Here is a 26479-nt window from a genome sequence, read left to right as displayed (position 1 = left end):
CAATCCCTTGTGGGGAAATAGCTCTTCCTGGCTTTTTGGTCTACATTGTCCCATCGCTGAAGGATAAAGTGGAAAATGTTGTCAAGAAAACCAAGCTTTATTTGCTGATCTGGAAATGAAATGCAGAGGTCAGGTGAAGGTTAATCCTTACCTCTCAGAGCTTTACTAACGTAGAGATGAAAACAAAGAGTATTTTTGAATGAAGAAATGACAAAGTCAACTGTGGTCACAAAACAATATGTAGGATGATCTACATTGCCAACCTCCTCACTTTATATGATAAACTCTTGGATATCTCATCTCCATTTATGGTTAAGAGTTTCTGATGATATTTCTGGTTTTAGCCATTATCATCTCTGATTTTTTCTCAACCTCTTTAGTTTCTCATAACTACAAGTAAAAACTAAAGTTGGATTGTGTTTTATGGTTAATCCTTCACCCCTGTTGTAACAGAGGCAGCTACAAGTGAATTCAGGTAAGTGAGTCTATCAAAGGCCAACAAAAGATGTTTTCAAAAGAGGTAACCCCTTTATCTTACAGATTCGAAGACTGGTGCTGAGGTTAACTGACTTTCCCAGTCATACATTTATATTTTAGTCTTCCACATTTAGATCTTATACCACCATCAAAGAGAAGTGGACATAAAGGGAAGGGTAAATAGCCCATTACTTGACCTATGACATACCCCAGCACATGTCACCTGAATGGTATAATCAGGGTGTACATGGTTCCCTTTAGAACAAGTTGAGATGGCCTAGTACAATCTCCATTTTACAAAAGAGGAAACTTCAAGTCATTAATGTTATCTTGCCTTAATGTAAAGAAGAGGAAACCTTGGAGAATAACTGGAGATTTTTACTGTTGAATAACCAACTCACCCAATCTCCAAAAATGTATTAGCTATCTATCTATAAGAAATGACATTAAAAATGTCAAATATTTGATGAAACCCATTTCTCCCATGATATTTGTGACCAGCGTAATCTCAGCCTCAAGCACTTATATCAATTTCTTGGTTAGAGACAATCACTGTTTTCTTATTTTGAGCTGTGTTATTTCAAGCCCTGCTGCTACTGCAGCATCTGAGTGATTTCAGGCCATGACCCCTTCCCACCTCCAGTTCACAAGAAACTGTTATGTTCACACCCTGAGTACAGAAAAGCAGCATCTCCACTCCTTTGCAGTGTTAGTGATAGCAGTGGGGGCGGTGGAGAAAAGTGAGTTAGATAAGAGGAATACAGGGTGTTTGCACAGGATGTTGCAAACATTAAATCCTAGAGAGAGAAGAAACTTAATGAGTTCTGCTCTCCCACTTTATGGATGGGGAAACAAAGACTAAGGGATGTGAAATTATCTACTCAAAATCATGTGCACAGCCTGTTGATGGCAGAACAAGACCAAGATCAGAGCCCCAAAATCCTTAACTCAAGTTTAGTTTTCATCTCACTATTTGCTTTTACCATCAGTCATTATCTTCCCAAGACCTGTTAAACTAACATGGCTTCTGGCTCTAATTGCCTGCTAGTTTGTAACTTAAAACCCAGAACTACCAAGTGGTTTGGCAGGTCTTGGGCACCCACAAACACAAATCTGTAAATCATATTTTATTTAAGTAAAAAAATTATGGTCTCATTGCAGCACTAATCACAACAGCCAAAAGATGGAAACAACCCAAGTGTTTATCAACTGATGAATAGATTTTTTAAAAATGTGTTCTATCCATACAATGGCATGTTATTCAGCCATTAAAAGAAATGAAGTATTAATGCACTATATAGCATTGATGAATATTAAAAACATTATGTTGTGTGAAAGAAGCAAGACAGAAAAGGTCATATGATTCCATTTATGTTAAATATCCAGAATAGGCAAGGCCATAGAGACAGAGGGCAGACTATTAATTACCCGAACTGGGAAGAGGAGTGAATGGAGAATGACTGATAGGTATGGGATTTCTTATGGTGAAAATGTGTTTGAATTAGATAGAGGTGATGGTTACACAACTTAGAGACTGTACTAAATACCAATGAATTATACAGTTTTAAATGTTTAATATGGTATATTTTATGTTACATATACACATACATACACACAAAATATATGGCCATGCTGATGGATTCAGTAGAAATCCACCATCTTAAAAAATATACCATTGGTCTTACAGTATGCATTCACTATACTTTTTGCTCTTCTCTAAATGTAATCTAGAAAAAAAATCTATAACCAAATTCACTTCTTTCCAAATATAAAAAGAGTGAACTGATAAACATACCCTTAATGGCTGAGGCAAAAGAGAAAGATTCTGGTTATTTCTCATCATCTACAATTCTGAACACACATCACACTGAGCCAGAATCTGAGATATGGATCATTTGGCTCTACCCTCAACTAGGAACAGATTTCTGGTTACTCAGATGTGGAGAAACTAAATGAGATGGAGGGAGGGAGGCCATGTTAGGAAACTTAACTCAGTGATCTGAGCCTAAATTGAAGCACGCTTTAGGAGAATATAATTTAGAAGCAGCTGGCTACATTTAGCAGCTTTCCTTAGCAGGCCCCATTTCATGGATAATGCTTTAAGAAGAAAATCTCTAGGTTAGTGCTTCACTCATGAGTAGGAAACTAAATAATTGTACTTACACAGTCACATCAGGGCCTGCTAAAGGTAGTAAGAGTAATGCACTGTAACTAAAACGCAGGGTCTTTCGTTTTTGTGTGGCCTGTGTAGAAAGAAAGCCCAATCTCCGTACGCATCTAAGAGAATCATGTTACTATAATGACATTGCCTTTAAAACGCTGAGGAATCCATTGTTTATGTTCTTGTTATTTTTCAACATTATTTCAATCAGATTGATCACATGAAGTCTTTGACTCATGTAAATTTTCCAGTTCCAGACATTTCTGTTACATTGGTTAAGAAATGTTGACAGGTAGACTATATCAGAAACATTTGCTTCCTGTCCTCCAAAAATATAAGCAAGTCAATAAGAAGGAAAATGAGAAACATTGAACTATAGCCCTGCATTTTACCCTTTGGATAAGATAGACAAATGTGTGTTTAAGAACAAATGAAAATTTTAGCTCATGACATTTTTATAAAGCTAAAGGAAATTATAATTTTTTCAAATTAAATCTTTGCTACTATCCTGATTTGTAAGTTAAACTTAGTAACCAAGTTTATAATAATGTTGAGTTAATGCATTTCCTTTCTCATCGTTTAGAACCACTGTTTTCATTTAAGAAAATAAATAACTTCCAAATCCTCTGGCTCTCTCTAGAGATCCAAGCCTTCTTTTAATTAGTATCATAAAATGTTTATATAAGTGAATATCATTTGTATGATCTAAATATATTCATTGACTTCAATATCTCCTATGGCAAAGAAAAACTGGGGGAAATCCTCAAGATTTTTTTTTAATCCTCATCAAGGATATTTTTCCATTGATTTTTAGGGAGAGTGGAAGAGAGAGGGAAAGAGAGAGAACTATTGATGTGAGAGAAACACATCGATTGGTTACCTCCTACATGAGCCCTAATCAGGCCCTGGGATGGGGAGCAGCCTGCAATAAGGTAACTGCTCTTGACTGGAAACAAACCCAGGACCCTTTGACCTGTAGGCCAACACTCTATCCACTGACCCAAACAGGTTAGGACAAGATTTTTAAGAGAATGGGAATAAAGAGGAAAATGAGAAGAGAATAGAATAAGAGAAAAAAAGAAACAAATGAAGAAGAGGAAAAAAAGACAAAACAGAAACCTTAAATGAAGGATAATTTGCATATATTCAAAGACTTACCAATTCTGACCCATCTGACAGAATTAATCAATGATAAAAGAATCTTGGTTTTGATTGTGGGTGGTACTGTCACAAAACCCCAAAAAAGATGTTCTGCTAGATATTTCTATACAAAGACTGTACAGAGAATGTCACTCTAGTCCTAATTTTAGTAGATAAAATTGATTGTGATTGATAAAACTCATAGAACATTTTTAGAAAGTCTTTAACTGAAATTACTGCAGAGTAAATGGGTTTTTTAAGTCACTAACTTAAAAGTCAGGAAACTCTTACTTAGATTTAACCATATTTCTATCCACACTGGGTTAGATAGTAACTTTTTATAGATTTCTAGAAGTCTAGGGTGTTGCCAAAATGCAATGCCTCAAACCCCTTGTTTCTGCAGAGGCCTCAATTTGAAGCTTTAAAGATTAAAAAGCAGGTCCTAGCTGGCTTGGCTCAGAGGATAGAGTGTCACCTGCTGACTGAAGAGTCCTGGTTCCATTCTGGTCAAGAACACATGCCCAGGCTGGGGGCTCAATCCCCAGAAGGGGGCAAGCTGATGTTTCTATCTCTCTCTCCCTCTCCCTTCCTCTCTGAAATCAATAAAAATATATTTTTTAAGAAATAAAAAATAAATAAAGATTGAAAAACAACAAAAAAATACACAAATTATTTCCTCTATCATGGGACAGAGCAATACAGTTAAAACACTCAGTCCTCTGAGACCCAGATAGAGGGACTTAGAGGAAAGCTGGGCCTTACCTGAGTGTGGAGGGAATCCAGAGGCCATTTCTCAAAGTGAGAACCCAGTGGTCAGAATTTTTTTAGATCCAAGTTTAGTGAGCAATGCTAACCCTCATTCAATGAGGGACTGAAACTTTTTAAATGCTTGTAACTTCATTTAGGACTGAGGTACAACAGAGCCTGTAGGTGAGAACACAGATGAAAGAAACTGATCAAAATAGTGATAAGAGGCATAATTAAGGGCTGATTGGATGGCCAATGTCACTTTCTGAAGAGACCGGCACTCATAAATTCTGATACATTTATTTATCTATCCCCTTACTCTATGGCAAACTTATGAGAAAAATGTCATACTTCCTTTCCCTCTGGGCTTACTGTCCTTAGGAAGTTGCTATTGTATTCCATAGATTACTGGGATTTTCCAGTCACTATGTTTTAAAATTAAATATCCAAGTTTAGTTGGGTTGAAACCAGACCATGGTTTTTAAAGAGCAGACAAATTGAGACCAGACTATTCTAAACTCCCCCACGTTCTGGTTTCATTACGTTTTTGAAACCCAGATCAACTTTATTAAAAGAGTTAGTAAAACTGCTTCTTAGCAAACCTGACCCAGTTAAAACTTAAGGTTGGAGTGAATTCAGCTTGAATTTGGGGTTCAATGCTAAGAGTAGAAGTGAAACTAAATATGGGCAAATATGTAAGAACTAAAGAGGAGGAAAAAAATATTAAATGATAAATTTATTAACCCAAATCGCTGAGCAATGAGTGGTCAAGAGCTGGTAAGAAAAAATGTTTCCAGATCTAAAAGCCCAGAAATTACTCTATGATTATAATTCTAAAATAACTTCTCTGATTAGGTTCAAACTTTCCAAGAACATTCGCCCTTTATCCAAAAATAAACCATGAGAACTTTCGAGCTAAAATCATTGTAAACTGCTTACATGAGAATTATGTTTTCATGGTGGAACTATGGAGTAATCATTGTCATTTATGAACTACAATATTGAAGCAAGAAACAAAAAAGTCGCTGAAGCCAGAAAAGAGAGAGAAAGGAAAGAGAGGGCGAAAGGGGCAGGGGTATGGAGAGAGAAGAAATGGAGAATTCAAAGAACACAGGAGGAGGGCAGAAGGAAGGAAGGTAAAAAGGAAGAAAGGAAGAGAGGAAAGGAGGGAGGGAGGGAGGAATGAAGGGAGGAAGATTCCTCTCAAAGATGCCTATATCCCCTTCAGTAGCAGGTGGGACCTACTGAGGAGTAATGTAGAGATCTAATTGTTTGAGTTACAGAGCTGCAGAGACATGAATGTTCAGTCAAGGCAGGTCTATCATGCAAAGGTTAGGGGTCTGATGGGAAATATGGAGTACTCAAACATAGGATGAGGACAGCTGGGGTGACCAAAGATGAAGGCTGGTTAATGTAACTGGCCAAATCATTTTGTCCACTTACATGAGGCTCAAGAATTTACCCCAGCCTCCTTCTCTCCAGTCTTTCAATCATTTTCCTTCCAAATCCTTGATCAGATATTCGAGACACTGGCCACTTTTCAAGGTCTATAACATCACTTTAGGCCACTTATTCTTCCCTACAAAGTGGATGACTGGGAGCAGGCTCACCGATCTGCCCACTGGGAATATTTTTCCTCACAGTCTTTCAGAGCCACCTCTTAATAAGCAGAGCTGCCTGTAGACAAAACTCTGGCCTTTTTTCTCCTTTTTTGGTTCATCATATTGGAACATCCATTTGGTTATAGGTGCACTACTACAGCTGTAGCAGATGACATGGGATCTGGGCCATCTGCTCATGCAGCTTACTCCTGCCCTCTAGTTCTTCTTGACTGAATTGTGGATGTATCAATTTCATCTTATGATAGACTGCTTTTGGCTTTAGAGCTTGGTGGATCTAACAGAACACATCTCATAATGGGTAGTCCCAGACCTGTAGACACTTGGAGTCTGAGAGCTATTTATCAAAAGGTAAGTTACAAAAGATATGCCCTTATTCTAGAATCCCAGAGGCCTGCATGCTGGAACTAGCAAAAAACTCCATGCTACATCTTTTTCTGCCACTGATACCTTCTGCACCATAGGGTCTGTCGAATCATGTGACCCAAGTGGCAGGACATATTGCACCTGGATCTTCTGCAGTTCCCTTTGTGTTTTGAACTGTACTAAAGCTGTAGTTTTCCATGTCACCTGGTACAAGGGTGGTAGCAATATCCCTAGATATGGGGTGTGTTGTCTCTAGAACTGAAAGAAGCCCTCCAGATCTCTGATAAGAGATGCAAGATGTGGACATTTGTCTTTTACTTTACCCATGAGCACCGAACCCCTCGCTCTTTACTAAAGAGACTGTCCCTAAATCTTCCCACTCACTAGAGCATATATGGTTTACCAAGGTCCTGCATACTAGTCACCTCTTGCTCAACCTGTCCAATCATCCCAATGTCACTGAGATACAGATGGTCCCTGACTTAATATTGTTTGACTTTACAATGGTGTGAAAACAATATGCATTTAGTAGAAACCATCCATCAAACTATGGATTTTGATCTTTTCCAGAGTTAGCAATATGCAGTAAGATACTCTCTCATGATTCGAGGCAGCAGCAACAAGATGATTTTGCCCAACTTTAGGCTAATATGAGTGTTCTTAGTATGTTTAAAGTAGACTAAGCTAAGCTATGGTGTTTGGTGGGAAGGTGTATTAAATTCATTTTCAGCTCATGCTACTTCCCACTTAAAATGAGTTTTTCTTTATGTAACCCTATCACAAGTTGAGGAGCATTTGTAGATCACTGTGATATTCTGTGCGATGCCCAGGCAGTCCACGGCTCTTCAGACTATGGTATAACAGAGGACAAGAGAAACATGGACCTGAGGCAAAATTGTAAATGAATATTGTTTTCTACCCCAGGTGATGCAAGCTGTTACTGGTCCTCTTTTCAGAATTGAAAAGACTGTATCTGCCAAGACAATGGCTGCAGGCCATGAGCCTGGAACCTTTATTAATCTGTTCTAAGAATGATTCCATATCTGTTACAGCACCTGCTTTGGGAGTGTTAAACTATGGTAGTCTACAGAACTATCAGGACCCATCCAGTTTCTGAAGGGGCTAAACTAGTGAACCAAATGGAGATTTAGTAGGAACTACCATCCCTGCATCCTTTAAGTCTTCAGTGATGGCCCTAATCTCCATCATTCCCTTACCCCAAGATATGATTTTTTGGTCTATTATCTTGAATGAAGAGGAGAAGGCTGGGAAAGCCATCAGATATGCAAATCTAACCCTGAGTGGAGGAGAGGGCAGGAGGATTAAATGGAAGCACCAAGCACCTCCTATGGCTCCACGAAACAAAGCCTCTGGACAATCCTGAAGACAGCTGTCAAAGGAGTCCTGTATCTCCCCAAAAGGGGCCCATATCTCCCCAAAAGAGGCCTACTACCTCAACATCCCTGCCACATATTTTCATTGGATGGAAGCAGCCATGAAGTGTGACTTCAGCACAAATGCATGATGGACTTCAGAGTGAAGCATCTGGGGGCTCTTGTGGTTGAAGGTCTGGACACCTGGAAGTTTGTAATGATTTTGCTCATCTTCCATGGAGTTGGTTACTTGGCATTCCAGGATATTCAGATGTGGAGATATCCCCATCCCATTGAGCTATTTCTAGTTTGCTTCTGCTGGAACCCTACGTATCAGATAAAAAACACTTCTAATGTTATCTCTTGGTTTGGTTTACTTAACTCCACGTAGCTAGTTTTAATTCAAACACCACAAACTTATATGTAGGCTGCCTTGCCGCTTCCCCAAACAAGGAATCATTTTCCTCATCTCTACTTCATGTGTGGGTGTGACCGTTATTTATGCTCCTACATGCATGAAAGAAACCAAGTCCCCGATTTTATTTTAAAATTAAGTATTAATTTTATTCTTTTAGATTAAGTTCCAGCAGTTGGACTATGTGTAAGGAATTTTATGGCTTTTGACATACATATATAAAATCCTAGACAAATGTACCAATTTACATTCTCATCAATAGTACATAGATTCTGTAGTTTTTCTGGCATGCCTATCTTTTTTAGAAAATATTTATGCTGCTTTCATAAATGTGAAAGTTTTCTCATTATTTTATTTTTGTAAAATAAAATAATGAGAAAACTATTTTTAGCTTATTTTTGTTAATTAGTTTTTGTCATAAAACTGAGCATTGAGTGTTTAAAGAGCAACAACAACCTTAGGTGCTGCTGCCTGGGGAATGTTTATTTTTGTTTGTTTGTTTGTTTGTTTGTTTGTTTTTAATATATTTTTATTGATTTTTTTTACAGAGAGAAGAGAGAGGAAGAGTTAGAAACATCGATGAGAGAATCATCAATCAGCTGCCTCTTGCACACCCCCTACTGGGGATGTGCCCACAACCAAGGTACATGCCCTTGACCGGAATCAAATCTGGGACCCTTGAGTCCACAGGCCGATGCTCTATCCACTGAGCCAAATCGGTTTCGGCCTGGGAAATGTTTAATAATACTCCACACAAAGGCCAGGAGGGTGGAGGTCTGCTGTCTCTGAAGGTTCTGCCTGACTCTTTAATCTTCCCTCCTCTTGCACTCTGCTCTTTCATCAGACCAATCTTTGAACCTACCAGGATTCTCGGAACTTGGAACTCCTTCTGCCTGGGCTTCCCTGTCTTTTCTTTAGCCTGGCCAATACTTACTTTTTTCCAGAAAGTCTTTCCTCTTCCTCCTCCCTCATCTCCACCCCAGTAGATTAACCACTCCTCCTTCTGCTACTGCTGTACCTTATAGACACTTCTATCAGCATCCACAACACTCCACTACCTTTGCTAGTTTGCAGGTCTTCCCGTGTTCTATTCCTTAAAGTCAGGGACCATATCACTTTTATCTTCAGCCATTGGCATTTTGAACACTAAGAGTGCATATAATAAATTAATAACTTGCTTCAGAATTATCTCCAGGAGAAGAGAAAAAAACATAATGTAGCTTTATATTCATGCTCAGTTTTTTCCTCACATTTTCTCTTTGCATTTCTTTTCTTTGGTCAGCCAGCTCACTCAGATGTCCATCCATCCTACCAAACTGCCTTTCATTATGGTGGCTTCTCAAAGACAATGATGAAATCTTTGCAAATGTGTAAACAGTCTGAGTTCACATGTTTTGGATGCTGCTGGCAGGTATCAAAGGTCACAATGAATATTCCCACAGTCAAGCACCTAGACTTTTTAAAAATCTAGATGTGGAATGTTAAATTGAAAAACATGGATGTCAAATCAGAACTTTCCATTTAAACTGGACACAGCCCTACTTTCACTAGGGAGCTGTAAGGAATGTGCTAAAGATCACAGCTGCTCTTACAAATTTGCAACTTCCAAATTGCTTTAGAGTTGACAGCACTTGTGGAGCCTCCAGTATGTATAAGACGGAGGTCCTAAATAGTTTCCAGATGCCTGTTGAAAATATTCTCCATGGCTTTGGGCTGAGAAATGGGTTAAATAATAATAGAACACTATTCTTTTTTTAAGATTTTTTTATTGACTTTTAAAGAAAGAGGAAGGAGGAGAGAGAGAAACTTTGATGTGAGAGTGAAACATCAATTGATTGCCTCCTGGAAATACCCTGTTATTTTTGTGCCATGACCAGGAATCAAACCAGCAATGCTTTGTTGGGGACAATGCCCAACCAACTGAGCTACACCAGCCAGGGCTAAAATACTATTCTTATAAGGCCTGCATCACAACCTCTTTCTATGTGAAAACACCCCTGAGGTGAAAACACCCCTGAAGTGAAGTTATCATTCCCATGAACATACGTACACCCTGGTCACACACAGCGAACATCTCAGAAATGTTTTCTCTCTCGTTCCCAGAATAGTAATAGCTTAAGAGTGAGCATGAGCTGTGGGAGGGAGCTTTAAGGAAAAGCCCTTCACCCCTTTTTCCACTACATTCTCCCACAGCTCTAAGCCTTCACACTTGTCTGGAAGAACACAAGGCTTACCATATGCTTGACTAAAGGCCACACTTAACATTAGAAATGTAAGAGGAACTGGGTCTGCTGGAAGGAAACCAAGCAAAGGCATTTGTGAGTTGAAGGCATATTACAACCTGATAACCTAAGGTGGCTTTGCTAAGCCAGAAAAGAAGGAAAGAAAATGTGTTTCTCATTTTTAGATTTGCATTTTCTGGAGTAGCAGAATACTTATCCAAAATGTTTCCTCAGTTCTTAAAAGTTGAATTTAAAAAGGGGGCACCTCTCAGTCTTCCTATTCTATATAATAAATAGGTAATATGCAAATTGACCCGTCACGGATGGTTGCCTACAACCAAGCTGGCATGGGGGTTAGTGAGGGATGACCAAATGACTGAACAGGCTTCATGGGATGACTAGGCTGATGGGGGTAGGAGGAGGGGGCAGTAAGGGGTGACCAGGAGGGGCAGTTGGGGGCAATCAGGCCGGCAGAGGGAGAGCAGTTAGGAGTGACCAGGCTGGCTGGAAAAGGGCAGTTGGGGCAACCTGGCTGTCAGTGGGGGGCAGTTAGAGGCAACTAGGCCTAAACCGGCAGTCAAACATACCCCAAGGGGCCCCAGATTGGAGAGGGTGCAGGCTGGGCTGAGGGAACCCCTTCCACCACATGCACAAATTTCATGCACAGGGCCTCTAGTAGCTTATAAAATTGAGGGTTATTGAAATTATGTCTATAAAACAAGAGTCTTTAAAGCATGTCTGGTCATGAGAAAGGGGGAAGGCAAAAGGGCTGCCTGGTTCAATTCCTGCTTCTCCCCTTTCACTCCATGGCCTCTTTCTTAGCCAATACATCCAAGTTCAAGTGCTTACCTATCAAAGTCACTTGATTATCTTTAGTTTCCATTCAGCTTTGTTTGGTCTTAGAAGACAGACTAGTCAGAATTGGACATAAAAATGATAAGAGTACTCACCACTTTAGACCTATCTGAAATATGCTGAGACCTATTGCTGCTGACTCCTGCCTTCTTTACTAGGAATTATTACTCATTTGTGTATCTTGTAGTCTGAACTAGAAAAATACTCCATAGTGGAGATGAGGCAACAGGAAAAAAATTGTTATAAATAATACTTGTGAAAGCACATATTTATATGGCCTTATCCTATGTAATAAAACATTACATAGGATAAAAGTGTAGTATGCAAATTGTCCCCTCGAATGGGAGTTTGACCAAGGGGCAGGGCCGGCCAGGGAAAGGGAGGCAGGCAGCTGGCAGCTGCTAGGGACACTACCAGTGCACGAATTTTGTGTAATGGGCCTCTGGTATAGTATATGAGCAATAAATTAAATGAACTTAACTTCTCTTCATACATAGTGGGAATATAACTGATGACTTGGATAAAGGAAAGAAAGAGTAGACCATGGTCTAAAGAAACCAGTGTAAAAGAAGATAAGGGCAAAAAAAAAAAACAAAAAAAAAAAACTCTGTTAAAAATGTAAGGCCCTGGCCAGTTTGGCTCAATGGATAGAATGTTGGCCTGTGGACTAAAGGGTCTCAAGTTTGATTCTGGGTCGTGGGCTGGATCCCCAGTAGGGGGCATGCTGGAGGCAACCAATCAATGATTCCATCTCATCATTGATATTTCTACCTCCCTCTCCCTTCCTTTCTGAAATCAATAAAAATATATTTTTTTTAATTTAGGAACTGACAAGAAACATGATTCATAAAATTAAAGGTATATGTGAGGAATCAATTATATTCAATTTGAATTGTTTTTATTATAAAAACAATGCATATTAACTACATATACGTTAAAGTTCATATGAGCAATAGGAATTCTTATATCCATAAATAGTGTGCTAGCATAATAAATGATATACGTATATAAACTAAACTGTGGACAAAGGACCCTATCAATCTTGTTCACCAGTGTTAACTCAATGAATATCCTTTGGATGAATGAATTGAAAGATTTTTCTATGCATATATACATATAAAATGAAATTATCCCATACACTATTTTGCATTTGACAATATATCTAGATACATTTCGTGTCAATATATATTCATGGACAGCATTTGATTGCTGTGTTTTCTCATGGTGATTTGTACCATAATTTACATAATGGATTCCTTTTTTGTCTGAACTCACTGGCATGAGGCCTATTTTTTTTTTTCTATTCTCCTAATCAGGACCATTGCTCTTCCCTCTGTTCCTTCTTTTTCTTGAACTCTAATAAAAGTATTCTCAAACTTTTATGGGCATATGGTTTCCTGAAAAACTGGTTAAACATTCAGACTCATGAGGCCCACCCCTACAAATCTTAGTTCATTTGACTGAAGTACATCATGGGAACCTGGATGTTTAGAAAGGATTCCAGATTATTTGTGAGACTACACAAATAATGATAATCACCATTTTGCCAAACTACAAATGTTGAGAGCATATTTTCACTCCTTCACATTATTTGCAAGCCCCAGCCCCCTAGTTCCCCCCCCCCCCACACACACACACACACACACATATGCACACGCATCTTTTTGGAGCCTTGGCCATGTTTTCAGAAGATATACTAAGGTCTACTACTCCCACAACCCAGAGTTCTAAATTAAAGGACTCAGTGCATATAGATTCTTAGCCAAAGGATGGGTCAATATATAGTCAGTTAGAAATACTTAGTCTTGTCACTGCGTGTCTTCTGAAAACAGCCTAGCATTTGGGACAAACCAGTGACACAAGGACCCCTCCCAGGAAGCTCCAATAAGAATTTAACCTAACCCCAATTTTACAGATGTCTTTGTGTATATGCTAGTTTACACTGTACCTCCAATTAGCCCACAAGTCCAAAAAGGTCAGAAAATGTACTAGGAAGCTCCTTTGTTGCTTGTCTCATTGAGTTGTCCTTCGTCCACCACTGCCTCTCACCTCAGTCTTTGGTATGGTGCTGGGAAGGGGCTGGCAGAGAAAGGGAGATGGATAAGTGCCACTTATGGATCTTTGAGTATGCTTCTCTTCCACAGTCAGGCTTGGAATCCCATGGCTTATTGGAAGTCAAATAACAAAAAACTGTCCAAGCAGTCCCTGGTCACACTCTAAAGATCTCAATTTAACTCTGTCAAAGATAAGTGGAAAACACATTAGCAGTAAATGAGGTCTGATTTCTAGGATGGCAATGGACCTGGAATGTGATAGGGGGAGCAGGAATGGCCAGAGTAGCCCTCTGATAGGTGCCTTTGCCTCTGCTAGTCCCCCTCACCTCTTCTGTAGAGAAGTACAAATCTGATCACGTGAAGTGCCTTCCCTCACACATGCACACACACCTACTATGTGCTCCACGGATAACCCCTCCTTTCAGATTCTAGGATTCACCACTCATCTCACCTCTGGGTCTTTGCCATGCACTATTGTCTTTGCCTGGAACATTCTGGCCACGCTTGCCACCTCTCCTCCTGAAAACCTTCTTCTTATCTTTATGTCTCAGTTTAGACATTGCTTCCTCTAGGAAGCCTTCTTTCATGCTTACTCCTCCATCATGGGTTAAATAATAGCCACTACAGATATTATGTCTGAATCCCTGGGATGTCCTTATTTGAAAAAAAAAAAAAGAGAGAGAGAGAGAGAGAGAGAGAGAGAGAGAGAGAGAGAGACTTTGCAAATGTGATTAAGTTAAAGATTTTGTAATGACAAGAAGGTGGGCCCTCGATGTCATCACAAGTGTCCTTATAAGAGAGAAGCAAAGAGAGATAACATAAAGACACACAGAGGAGCAGGACATGTGAAGGGAGACACAGAGATTGGAGCGAGGAGGCCACAAACCCAGGAATGCTGGGACAGCCACCAGAAGCTGGAAGAGGCAAGGAACAGATTCGCTCCTCGCACCCCATACAGAGTGCCTCCCTGCCAGATTCTAGCCTCCTGAACTGTAAAAGAATAAATTTTTATTGTTTTAAGCCATCAGGTTTATGGCCATTTGTTAAAATGACCTCCAGACACACACACACTCTCCAATCCAAAAGAATTCTTGCTTCCTTCTTCTCCCATGGCACACCCAGCGTAGCACTCAACTGTCAGCACTAAACTACTATTTCCTGTTAACGTGTCTTCAGTGCCTTCTGAATCCACATTCAATGTGATGACCTCTCAGTTTGGAAAGATTAACAATTTATTATATGCAGAAATCGTCACCACTAAGAATTTAAATTTTTTCTTAGTTGTTCATCAATTTAAATATTTGCTTTCTCCAACCAGACACACAAACATACGTATTACATTTTTTATTTTAATGTCATTTTCTAAGTTAATATGCAACAAAATGTACTTTTTAAATTCATGTGCTGTTTTATGAATTTTTACACAGGTATAGATTCATATAACCATCTCTACCATCACAATACAGAACAATTGCATCGTCTCAAAACACTGCCTCATGCTGTCCTCTGATAGTCACGCCCTCTGGTCTGCCCTAACCATGGACAACCACTCACTCCATCACTATAGTTTTGTCTTTTGGTGAATGTCTAATAAATAGCATCATACATTATGTAACCTCTTTAGACTGGCTTCTTTTACTTATCCAGCAATTTGAGATTCATCCAAATTGTTTGTGTATCAATTGTTTTTTAATTTTTATTGCTAAGCAGCATTCCATTGCATGGATGTAGCACATATTGACCATTCACGCATTGGAGGACATTTAGGTTGTTTCAATTTTTGGTGACTATGAATAGAACTTCTAGAACATTTATGTACAGATTTGTATGTAAACATAAGTTTTCATTTTTCTAGAATAAATACCCAGGAGTTATGTGCTGGGTTATATAAAAAGTTTGTGTCTAACCTTATTTAAAAAAAAAAATGTCAAACTGACTGTACCATTTTGCTTTTCTCCCAGTAAGATATGAGAGTTCTGGTTGCTTTGCATGTTAACCAGCCCTTGGCATTGTTAGTATTTTTTATTCTAGTCAGTCTACTAGGTGCATCATGATATCTCCTTTCTACAGTATTTAGGTTTCTGTAACATTTACTAATGGGCTAATTATATTAAAGTTGAGGAGGAGGGTTATCTAGCAGAACATATGGCCCTATAAACACATTTTTTGATACCCGAAGTGTATAAGGTAGTGGTTGCCTTATAAAATATTCCAGGCTTAAGCTCAGGATTATATTATCATTTTTCTCAAATTATATTTGAGGTTCATAGTTTAGTAATAGAGTAACTAGGAGCTCCAACTGCACCTAAGCAGAAATCAAACAGACACAACAGAAAATGCAGTTAATACCAGCACAGGAAAAAGGCAAGCGGTGCAGAGTGTGGAAGAGGTAAGGAACCCTTCTGTGCCATTACCTCAGACCTGGGTTCTTCCTCAGAGGCCCCTTGGCCCTTACACTCCAGCCACGCTTACTCAAATTCATTCCCTTGTGAGGGCTTTAGCACAATTTGTCCCCTCTTCCTGAAATGCTCTTTTCTGACACGTTAGCAAGGTTGGTTCTTTGTTGTCATTCAGATTTCTACTTAAATATCATCTCGTTAATGACATCATTGACTACTATCCCAATGCAGACCCAGGAGTCACTCCCTATTTTCATCATAGTACTATCATTGCCTGACCAATTTATTTAAATAAATAATAAATTATTTGTTAATATATTATGAAAAAATTAATAACAAATTAATTTATCTTATTTATTATCTTATTTTATTTATTTGTTTGTTTATTTATTTATTTATTATCTTATTTATTTATGATCTAACTCTCCCTATTAACCTAATAGTTCCAGTCCTAGCAGAGCGATTTTCAACCCTTTTCACCTCATGGCACCCATAAAGTAGTACTAAAATTCTGCAGCACAAATGTATATTCTATTTTTTGCTGATCTGACAAAAAAGATATAGGTATAATTTTGACTCGTTCACACCAGATAGCCATTGTTGTGTTGGCTGTTGTCATTTTTTTCTTTGACAATCTAAGGAAAAAGAGTTCAGTGTCTGAACTTCTAGTCAGGTATTGCATGTTTTAAAAATTCTCGCGGCACACCAGTGTGCGTTGTCACACCGGTTGAAAATCGCTGGCCTAGAACAAGGCTGTAGACTTAGTAAACACTCTATAAATGTGTGTTGAATTAGTGGATAATTGAATGGTTAAACATGCTTTTAAGAAACTTACTTCTTGCAGAGAGTGTTGGGCGGATGTGCTACTCATGGTACTTTAAGCCTTCACGCTGACCGTAAGTTAGTCTTCAATCTTTGAGCATTGATGGGAAGGGTAAAAACATCCTTCAAATGGAACCACGGATTTCAATTTTGTAAGCACTTTGCTCTCTTTCAAGGTGGAGACTCAAAAGAATCTTTGATACAGATCAACTGTTCTGGGAAAATCACTGGAGAATGCCTTTCGTTTATAGAACAGACCCTAATCATAAATACAGATGTCTGAGATGATGTCACACCAGGAAAGCAAACTTCTGAGAATATAAAAGGTTGTCTGTATGGTGGTCAGACCATGCTTTCTTTGAAGGTATGTTTCTTTTCTAAGAATGAGCTCAGATGGTTCTGAGCCTGCACACTTGCCCTGGTTCCCATGGAGCAGTGTTTTGTACGAAGCAAGGCATGCAGAAGGTCTGTTACCAGAATCTTGAAAATGCAGGATGTACAGATTTTATTTCACTTCATGTAAAAGCAAACTAGCCAGGGCTAAAAGGCAAACAACCAGGACTCTACCACTACAACCCAACTTGTGGGGCTATTAAAGCCAGAGCGACCCAGGCTTTGAGAAAGGTTCAATTGGATGGATGGATGGATGGATGGATGGATGGATGGATGGATGGATGATGCATAGGAGGGAGGGGAGGGAGGAAAAGGGGAGAAGAGAGAGAAGGAAGAAAGGAAGGAAGGGAAGGAGGGAGGGTGGAGGGGAGAGAGAGAGAGAGAGAGAGAGAGAGAGAGAGAGAGAGAGAGAGAGAGAGAGAGAGGAAGGGAAGGGAGGAAGGAAGGAAGGAAGGAAGGAAGGAAGGAAGGAAGGAAGGAAGGAAGGAAGGAAGGAAGGAAGGAAGGAAGGAAAAAAGAAAGAGAAAGAGCAGCCTTTTACTTCTGGAATGTAGAAAGGGAAAATGTAAGACCTCACACATACACATCCTCTGTATGTGCACTATCTATAGCAATACGGGCCTATTGTGTTCTGTTGTCATTGCCTATAATCAACCCAGTGGATGAGGTGATCTCTCTAGAAATAAGCCAATGTAGGAAATAAAAGGAACACAGGGAAACTGAATGTTGCAATGAGATGCAAAGGAAAAGTCTCCCACTGTTTGGAACACAGTGCCTTAAACCTAGACCCTAAAAATTTGACATTTTCAGAGTGCTCCTATCAACTGATTTTTCCTTACAATGAAATGACAGTTGTTGCAGCAATATCATCCTGAATTATGATAATAAATCCTTCATCCTCACAAAATAATTTGGTTTTGCCATTCAGCCGAGTGATAAATATTTGTTGAGTGCCTACTACCTGACAGACACCTTGTAGGCACTGAGAAAATAATAGTGAGCAAAACAGACATTTATCCCTACAGTTCTGTTGAGGAAACAGACATTAGTCAAATACAACAATCCAATTTCAAATCATGAAGAGAAGCAAGGGAGCCTGGAAATGTTTAGACTATAGAGACGTTATCTAGACTAGGATCCAAAAGGCACTCTTCTAAAGGAATAATGATTCTTAAGCTGAGATATCAACATTGAACAAGACAAAACTAGGCAAAGAGGAGGGGAAGAACATTCCAGGCACAGGGAGTAGTAAGTGCAAAAGCCCGGGAAAAGAAGAGAATGTGGCCCATTCTAGGATTGGAGGGAAGGCCAACAAGGCTACAGATAGATAGTGGTCCAGGATGTGTGTGAAGGAGGCAAATCATGCAAGGTCCATGGGTCACAGTAGGGATCTTTGCCTTTATCCTGAGATCCTAGGAAGCTTTGTAGGGCTTTGGAAAGGTTACTGTGGTGCAGGGTGGAGCTCCCATTGGAAAAGCCCAGCAGTGATTCAAGAGAGGCATTTAGGCGCTGTGCCAGTCATTAAGTTACAGTCTCTCGGCTCAACTCAATTCAACTCAACGCAACTCTACTATGTGTTGTGATGCTGAGGCTAGGAGTCTGAGAACTACATTTCTACTTCTCACAACCAGATCCATGATAGGCTCTGCCAATAGAAGGTGCTAGAAGACTGCAAGGCTGAAGCAGGGAGAAGGGACTTGCTCTTTCCTGTCTGCTCCATATTTGTGTGACCATCACCCCGGATTTATTTCTATTAACATCAGCTAAATCTGCTTGGCAATTTTCCCCCAAAACTTGCAGAACCAGCTTCATTGCCCCAACCCCCATTCCCCAGAGTTAGCAATTCTTTATGTATCAGTCTCTCAGCTCAAATATAGTTGGTGTGGTTTCTGTTCCATGACAGATGACTGGCCATAGCAGCAGACAGGGGAAGGGATGGCAGGAAAATGGGGAAACGTAGCTTTGTATCTAAAGTTTCTAAAATAACTTCATTGCTTCATAATTATTTGTGTGTGTGTGTTTTTTTCTTTAAGATTATGAGGAAATCCCAGGTGACATGGCTTAGTGGTTGAGCATCGACCTATGAACTAGGAAGTCACAGTTCCATTCCCAGTCAGGGCACATGCCTGGGTTGTGGGCTCGATCCATAGTGTGGGGCGTGTAGGAGGCAGCCAATCAATAATTCTCTCTTATTATTGATGTTTCAATCTCTCTCCCTTCTTCTCTGAAGTCAATAAAAAAATAAATAAATAAAATTATGAGGAGAGGAACTGTCTTCCTTGCAAGTAGTTGGTAGAAACTGTATCCACAAAAGGTACCTAATAAATATTATTAGATAAATTTTAATGGGCTTTATGAGAGTTTACAGGATCCTTGGGACATTGTTATAGTTTCTAATTAATTCTACCATCTTGAAATATAATATATATACATGTATGTTTAGAAACAGAGATATCTAGAAATAAGAGTCTTAAATTTTTTATGGTCCAGTTTATTATGTTAAAATAACATGTTAATATTGTCTAATAATTTTAATGCAGGATTTTTGTGAAAAATCCTTTAATAATATTACTGATTTATATGAGGCATAAGTTATTTTGCCCAGCTTGATAACAGATTCATTTTCAAAGACTGTTTTCTCAGCAGAAATAGAACACACAGCTGTTGTTTGATTTAGGGCACAGCTTTAAATGCATTGAGAGAATGAAAGCCACAATAATTCATTTTGGGTTATGAAAAAGCAAACTTATATCCTAAAGGCTATTAATAAAATATTTAAACTGCACAATACACTTGTGAACATTGTGCTCTTCAAATAATGAAACTTTTATGCAATATTTAATTCGATTTAATTTAAAATTGCAGTGATGTCTTTCAATGTACTCATCAAAGCTATCAGTTCACAGAATCATGATTGTATGTCAAGTTAGCCAATGTTTTTCCTTGAAATATATGAATTTTTCATTAGAAAATTAGTCTATTAGATTCTGGCTCATTTCTGTGAAATTCCACATTATAGTACTTCAAGCCATGTCTTTTTCTCTTATCAGGTGCCAAATCTTATCTATTTTACTTTCAGCTCTTTCTCTTCTATCAGTTTCCTCTTACAGTGCGCTGGTTGGCCTTTTTTATCTCTTTCTTGCAGCAGCCTCTCAAACTGGGTTGCCAGATTTGAAAAAACAAAAAAACAAAAAAACACAGGACATGTAAATAAATATGAATTTTAGATAAACTACAAATACATTTTTTAAAATATCTTTTTTAATATATCTTTATTGCTGAAAATATTACAGGTGTCCTCATTTTTCCCCATTGACCCTCTCCACTCCACTCCATATAACATGGAAGAACTTATATGCATACTAGAGGCCCATTGCACAAAATTCCCCTCAGCCAAGCCTGTACCCTCTCCAATCTGGGACCCCTTGAGGGATGTCTGACTGCCAGTTTAGGCCTGATCCCGGAGAGCGAGCCTAAACCGGCAATCGGACATCCCTCTCACAATCCTAGACCACTGGCTCCTAATTGTGCACCTGCCTGCCTATCTGGTCGCCCTATCTGCTTTCCCCTCTTCCCCCCCTTCCCTCCCACTGCCACCCTGATCACCCCTCACTGCCTCTGCATACCTCTTTATTATATAGGATATGCATAACCCATGAACACAGACAATAAATATGTTTTTATTGATTTCATAGAAAGAGGAAGAGAGAGGGAGAGATAGAAACATTGGCGAAAAACCTTGACCAATTGCCTCCTGCATACCCTCTACTGTGAAGCGAGCCTTCAACCTGAGCATGTGCCTTAACCAAGAATTGAACAGATGACTTCTCTTTGCATGGGACAATGCTCAACTAACTGAGCCACACTGGCCAGGACCAAATACTTGTTTGGTATAAGTATGTCCCAAATATTTCTCAAATATCACATGGGACATATTTATTGTTTAAAAAATATGTGTTGAGCCCTGACCAGTTTGGCTCAGTGGATAGAGTGTAAGCCTGGGGACTCAAATGTCCCAGGTTCAATTCCAGTCAAGGGCATGTACCTTGGTTGTGGGCACATTCCTGGTAGAGGGTGTGCAGGAGACAGCTAATTGATGTTTCTCTCTCATCGGTGTTTCTAACTCTCTCTCCCTTCCTTTCTGTAAAAAATCAATAAAATATATTTTTAAAAATATGTGCTGCTTATCTGAAATTTAAGTATAACCAGGACTTCTCTACTTTACCTGATGACCTAACTCATCTCTTTTTTTCTCTGATTGCCCAAATTTACCACTTATATATTTCCACATATGTCTAAAAAATATTCTCTTGATTCTATCACACCATCACTACCTTCTCCCTCCTTTTAACTTTTCAGACAAAAGGAAATTATTAATGATTTTAAAATGCAAACACTTTACCCTAGCATTCAAGGCTATCATAATATCCTCTTAAAATATTTTGGCATTTTAACCTGGTTGTTCATGATTAAATTTCACTGACCTCATAACACCACATTTTCCTATTTCCATATCTTGTCAATCTTGGCCAAACTCTAGAATATCATTTCATCCTTAAATGTTCATATCAAAAAAAAAAAAAGAAAAGAAATAATACCCATACAAAAAGTACTTGATAATTTTATTTTTATTGTAATTGTACAATTATAATTATCAACATTGTCTTGAGACTTTAAGCAACAACATAAAAGTGAATGAGATTTTTAAATTGGAGCAAAATATTGATCTGATTCTTACTATCCATATACAATATTGGACCCAAAAGCTCCAACCTGGAAAAGGATATATTTTTCTATAATAAACGTAGAAACTAACTCACAATGTGTAAAATCCTTGACACCTGAGAAATCAATTAGCATTGTCTAAAATGGAAAAACTTAGAAGCAAACTACCTGGCACCTGTACATTCGTGAAATTTGGAGCACCCTCACCCATACCCAGGCTGCTCCAAAAATAAACTACAGCTGTTTTCTACTTTCTCCTATCCTTACATCGTAATTTGTTCTTTCTATTTATGTTGCAGATCCATTTTGAAATTCTGAGTTTGTCCTTTATTCAAAAACTTGGGTATGTAGCTTGAAATATTATTAAACACACATTTTAATTTTCTAAATGTGATTTAAAAATAAAGTAAGTAATCTCAAAAATCCCAAATAAATTTTATCATAACTTCACACACACACACACACACACACACACACACACACACACATCCATCAGGACTCCAGGGGACATTTGTAATATTTTTTAAAACTCCAATTGGGTACAATATTAAGTAGTGAGATATTAACTTTATTTTTAATGATACTTTTTAAACACCAATAATAATACTTGCATTATGCTTTTTTCCCCCTTCATATAACCTTATATGGAAACTTAACCAGAGAAAAAAAAAATATTGGCTTCTGAGAAATGATATAAAGCAACATACAGTATATGAGTTCGGTGACTCAAGATAATGAGGTAGAGACAACCTACTCCTTGCTCTCTAGTTCTACCAGTTTAAATTACTCTACATAGATTTTTTTTTTAACATTATACAATCTTCAAAAAATGTTCGTCCCACTTTGAGAACAGTTAAATTCTATTAAGAATGCCAGGTGCTAGTCATAATGGAATCCCCGGTATCGCTGGAGGGCCCTGGGAGAATGAAGCGTGGACGTGGTTAGGGGTGCGACCTCATACAACTGGGAAATGACTGGCTCTCCCCAGGGTCATTCGGTCCCCGTGCTAATAAATAGATGAGCCAGCACCTTCCCCTCTTAGCATTGCTGAGTGGGCCTCCAGGAAATGAAATGTCTCCACCAACACCAAACCCCAAACCAACGAGAGGAGCAGCATTTCTGGCCTAATCATATCCCCACTCAGCTCGATGGAAACAAGACTGCTGGCTTGCGAGGAAACCAGAAATGATACTTCCTCTACTGATTCAGGCAAGTGCTGCAAGATACTTGAGGGGTTATTGGGTTCTTGCTTCTCTACCTAGAACTACATCTTATTGACAAAGTACTATTTCAGCGGCTTGCACGCTGAGTTGAGGAAAGAGTGCTGAGAAAGAAACTATAAGCTCCACCGTATTCATCACTGTGTTTCTGGCCCTGAACACAGTCCTGGCACAAATAAGAGTTCACCCAGTGGGTACTGAAGCTGGTTCCAACTGCCCCAAAGAACTGATTGTTAGCTTCTCTTCCCAAATATCCATCCAGTGATGCCATGTTGGTAGCTTGAAATTAGCCGTGGTGGGAGGCTGGAGGAAAATTGTCAAATGCTCCTCTCCTCCCACAGAGAGCCAGTTGCCAACTTTTTATCAGCCCACCACGAGGCTCAATTAATGATTGTGGTTAAAATTTATGGAGTTCTGACTGTATTCCAGGTGTTTTTACACATGCCATCTCACCTGATCATCACAACCTTAAGAGGTGGAAATAAGGGGCAGATGTGAGTGGAAAGTAGCTTTGGTATCTGCCATTGCTTTGAGTGCCAGTGTTCACCGTGGTTGCCTTCAGTTGACTCCACAGGTAAAGAGATGAGACTCCATGCAACTAAGTAACCTGTCCCAGGTCACCCAAACAATTTGGAGCATAACCAGGACTTGCACCAAGACTGACTGAAATGAAAGCCCCAGTGCTCTCTGTCAACACCTCTGCTGGTCAGGACAAACCCCAACAGGACATTGAGTTTCCCTCTGTAGAGATATTGCACAAAGAATAAGAAAGTTAAGCTCCTATCAGCTTATGCTAGAAGCAGCACTGTCTTGCCTTAGAACCAGGCAAGCAGGGTCTCTACCCTGGCCATCTACCCTACAATTTGGAATGCCTTCCTTGAGTTCTCCTCCATTATTTTTGGAATAATCAGAATCATTAGTACAATCCATGCAGAAGCCCAGACAGGACCTATTGGCCCCAGTTCCTATTTCTACCTTTGGGGATATTCTCCAACTTTCTAACCCTCTACCCTCACCCCCTACCCACATGAGAAGTGGACCACATGGTCTGGGATCATGCCCATGCGCAAGCCTCATTCCAAGAGGGTGGCCTGGCAGGTGGATTTTCCCTGCTAGCCAGTAGGGTATCTCTTTCATGGCTTCACACAGTGTTGGACTGTCAAAATGGCAATGACATGCTGTTCTGGGGTGAAGTTCATTCATATCAAATACAGGATGAGTTCAGGATAAATTCAGGGCTTAGGACTAATAGCAATCTTTGTGGTGAGCAGAATAATGTTTCCCAAGGATGTTCACATTCCTATCCCTGGAACCCCTAAATCTGTCATGTTACATGGCAGAAGGGACTTTGCAGATATAATTAAGGTACAGACCTTAACTAGAGAGAGTGTCCTAGATCACCAAGTGGGCCCAATCTAATCTCATGCACCCTTAAAAGCAGAGAACTTCCTCCCATTGGAAGCAGAAGAGAAATGAGGCAGAAGGGAAATCAGATAGATTCAAAGTATGAGGATTCTACCTGGTGAGCTGGCTTTGAAGATGAGCCAGGTAATGCAGGTGGCCTCCAGAAGCTGAGACTGACTCCTGGCCAGCAGCAAGCAAGGAAATGGGAGTCCCATTCTTATAACTGCATGGGACTGGGTTTTGCCAACAATCTGAATGAGCTTGTAAGTGGACTCATCTCCAAAGTCTGCAGAAAGGAATAGCCCTGCCCATGTTTTGATTTTGGACCTGTGAAGTCTGGAAGAGAGAACCAGCCAAGCCATGTTTTCCTGGACTTCTGGCCCATGTGACTGTGGGATAATAGATGAGTGCTGTTTTAAGCCACTAAATACGTGCTTATTTGTTATGGCAACAACAGAAAACAATGCAGACCACCACTGACCTGGGATCTGAGCCTCATGTACAGGCCCATGCATGGGATCTGACCTGTGCACAATCTGACCAAAGTGCTGCCTCCAGTTACAGCACTGAGGGAAGCAGGTGTGCTTTATCTTGTGCTCCCACCACCAACAGGCAATTCCAAGGGATGTCATCCCTGCCTCCAGTTGATGTGGTGACATCATGTCTCCTGGGTCAGTGTTAAGCTTTGCCTGGCATGGGACACGCATTTCTCCATGAATGAGACCACTCTACCACTCCTCTCTATCTGCCCAGGAGGTCTTCGCCTCTCCTCCCAGCGTAGGTGGTGTACCGAAGACAGAGAGGCAGTCATTGCTGAAGGAGATCATATTCTAGAAATGCAGTGTTAATGACCTCAAAGATTCAAAAGAAGACACAATTGGCAGGTGTGCTATTTCACCTTGTGCTATAAAATTCTGCACATGACCAAAAACCAAATTATCACTCACATTTTCCTGCATACCCTGAGGATGACTTTGCATTTGTGTTCACCCTCAGTCAGGCACAGTAACAACCTCTGAACCAGTCACTGGAAGCCAATATTTATAGGCAGCATGATGGATGATGCAGGGCCATAAGTAATGCTGTAATCAGCATTGAACAAATGGAATTGGAGAACTGCAGAGGCTGAGAGATCGGTATTGTTTCAACGCAAATAGGTTCTGAGTAGACATGGCATTGTGAGTAGTAACAGTGTTGGTACCTTTCTTCATGGAAGATACAAACTTATCCAAAAACAGAATGTTTTGCATTAAAGACCACAAAGAGATCGTTCCCACATCTTCAAGTGTACCAATTAGACAATGAGTAAATAAATACGTACCTCTTGTCTGCCCACTGTTCTTAATCTTTACTGACAAATCATATGGGCCTCACATGGATCCATAGATATGTGTGGTATGTTTTTAATCAAAATCTTTATAGAAACAGGGGCCCGGCAAGAAAAATTAGCCCAGGCCCTTGCATATCCATGGCAGCCTTGGCAGTGTTAAACCCTTAAACAACTGTATTGATGACCAATGTGGTTGTTCTCCTCAATGAAATATTTAATCGCCAACCCTCAGCCAGACAATTCCTCACAACCTAGCCAACGAATGGAAACAGCGACATGGGGCAGAGGCAGGGCCTCCTTCCAGCCCCACAACTACCCTGTCTGGTATGGAACCTACACCAAGTCTCTCAGTCATCCATCAACTGTTGGGTGGGATTTCACATACATAACTATGGAGTGGTATATAGGACCTTCTCATAGTCCTAATGACTGGTCTTGACTGACAACTTCTGGTTGACTTTTCTGTAGAGGTTAAAGCCAGGCCACGTAACTAGGATGTAATTTAATACAAACCACCTAGGCAAAAAGCACCTGAGAGAATCATCTGCTCCAAAGACCACAAGTAGCATATTAGAGTACTGAGGCCCAGAGAGCTCAGGTGAGTTTCTCAAGTCTCCGCAGGGTAGATCCAGGTGTCTGTGCCCAGTGCTGGCAGATGGTAGAAGAACAGGAGTCACACGGCATGGTAGTTAGGGGCTTGAGCTCTGGAGTCAGATTGCCTGTGCTTGAAACTATAGCTCAGTTTCTCCAAATGAAA

The sequence above is a fragment of the Pipistrellus hanaki genome (genome assembly GCF_964339955.1).
Source record: "Pipistrellus hanaki genome assembly, chromosome: 8".
Taxonomy (NCBI): Eukaryota; Metazoa; Chordata; class Mammalia; order Chiroptera; family Vespertilionidae; genus Pipistrellus; species Pipistrellus hanaki.
The sequence above is the reverse complement of the archived record's forward strand: the minus strand, read 5'-3'. Positions refer to the sequence as shown.